This window comes from Nannobrachium achirus (genome assembly GCF_963921795.1).
Source record: "Nannobrachium achirus genome assembly, chromosome: 6".
NCBI lineage: Eukaryota > Metazoa > Chordata > Actinopteri > Myctophiformes > Myctophidae > Nannobrachium > Nannobrachium achirus.
This window is the reverse complement of record NC_137815.1, coordinates 47382607-47385003: the sequence shown is the minus strand read 5'-3', so window position 1 is coordinate 47385003 and position 2397 is coordinate 47382607.

The following is a 2397-nucleotide window of genomic DNA, read 5'->3' as shown; positions in this document are numbered from 1 at the left end:
CACTTACAGGCGGCAGCCGCTCGTAACTGGTCAAAATAAACCTAGCCCAGCCTTACCCTCCCCATGACCCTTCTATTGTAAATATCTACTGTATATATATTTTTTGCACTGTTTTTTTCTTTTGTTTCTTGTGCAAAAGCTTACTAGGATCTTAGTTCACCTTGTACCAGTGAACTGTATCGTCATGAAACTGTACCTTTTCTTATGCAAACTTCTAATAAAGTCTTCAATCAATCAATCAATGGGGAGTAGCCTAGGCCCTAGGCTATATTGCACAGTTTGGGGGCCAGGAGGGCGAAGAGTCTAGGACGAGTGGATCATTGTCCTGGGGCTTTTAGTGAGGGTTCTGTCAGCATCCCTGTGTTAGCTGATCTGAGTGAACGGGTGGGGTTGTAGGGTTCGATCAGGCTTTGAAGGTATATGGAGGTGCCATACCTTTGGCAAGGGTAGCATGAGTGTCTTGTACTTTGTCCGGGAAGCAACCGGGCATTTAAGCCCTAATTTACCTCCATGCCTTATCCCTAAACTCTTTTGCCATTTTTTACTATTTTGAGAAACATTTTTAAATATTTCAAATAGCCGATCTACAAGCTCACAACGTTTCTATATATAGATCATCTATTTGAAGTATTTTAAAATGTTTTTCAAAATAGTAAAAAAAGGCAAATAGGCTTAAGGATAAGGGGTAAGGCATGGACGAAAATATAGCTCTTAATCTGAAAACAGTGGGAGGAGTAGTACCACACTAATTACGTAGGTGGCAGAGATAGAAGAATAATTACTCTGAATTAATGTTTCATTACTACTACTACTGTAGCGTTCCGTGCAGTTACCTGAGAGAGGTCCCAGCATGCCCAAGGGCTTACCTTGGCTTTATGTTTATAATGTTATGTTTTTGCCTATGGGAATGTGTTGAGGGAGTAATGCGACTTCTAAAGGCTCATTCATACTCCGGAGAAGGTGAAGAGCAGTTCACCGATGTGTAGTTTTCTAAAGTCTCACTTCAACCTCACTTCACCCTCACTTCCCCCTAGTATGACTTTAGAAAACTACACCGCGGTGAACTGCTCTATACCTTCTCTGGAGTATGAACGAGCCTTTAATCAGCGATATCCGTATTTATTTAGTCATGTTTCATATTAAACTGACATTTTAGAGGAGAGAAAATGTAGCCTGAGTGCTGGACAAAGTACCTAATTGCCACAAGTGTACAAGTTGTATCAGGTCAAGGCTAAGATATCCTGTGCAGAGGAAACAAGGCTTACAGCCCTGAAGATGAAAACCACAAGTTCCCGGGCGATGCTTCAGGTCACCTTCTTCATTTTTCATGGGCATTAAACAGGGCAATTGTAGGATTCATGTTTCGTCCAGCCGGCAGGGGCAGATGCCGCAGCGGAGCGGTCGGTCACTGCGCAAAAACCTCTCATAAATCTCCTTGAATCATTAGCAGCTCGAGTCTCTGATGTATGACCCCTTCAGCAGCCATGTGATTGCATCTAAAAGTTGTATGTGAAATACTGCACTGAATCTTTCTGTAATTCTGGAAACATATAGAGGCATGTTAAAGGAAGCATATCCACAGGGCACCTGGCAAATATAATAACATTTCATCCAAAAGTGGCAAGGGAAATACCTGCCATTACCTAATTGTTGTTAATCATGAAGGTTAATTTGTTATAAAGAAGACTGGTCATGACAAAGGCCTCTTAAGCCGCTCTGAATTATTGAGGTAGACCAAAATGTCAGCTGAATAATTAAAGGGTTTGCAGTCACAACGTGTGCTGGTGGTGGTGGTTGCACATTCTGTGTGAGGATTACAGGAGTTTCCCTGTGACATCACCATTCACCAGCAGAGAAGGGAAAGAAACAATATTAAAAGTTAATGTGTAATTTCTTTGTATGACAAAACTGCATTTAGTCTCACACCTCCATAAATCTAGGCTATTTAGGTAGTATTCACCTCAAATACAGAATATGATCTGCAGATCATACTTTTCACACTTATAAGAAGAGATAAGACAACATGTGGTTATAAACTAACTATTACCTATGTTTTTATGTGAGAATTAGGTTTTCTAGCCGCTCCAGAAATGGCATATAAAATGGGCTTGTTGGGACTCAACAAACTTGCGTGAGCACAATGCATATCCTAGACATTTGAGTCAATTTGTTGAGTGAACGTGAGGGATATCTGATTGATGGCAGCAATTTCGAACTAATGACTGTCATTAGATGTTACGTTTAATTGATTGCTTGATTGAAGTATTTATTAGAAGTTTGCATAGAGAAAGGTACAGTTTCATGACACTGATGACAGTACAGTTCACTGGTACAAGGTCAACTAAAAGTAAACTCAGGTAAGCCTTGCAGCTTATTTCCACTGAGATCATTTTCTTT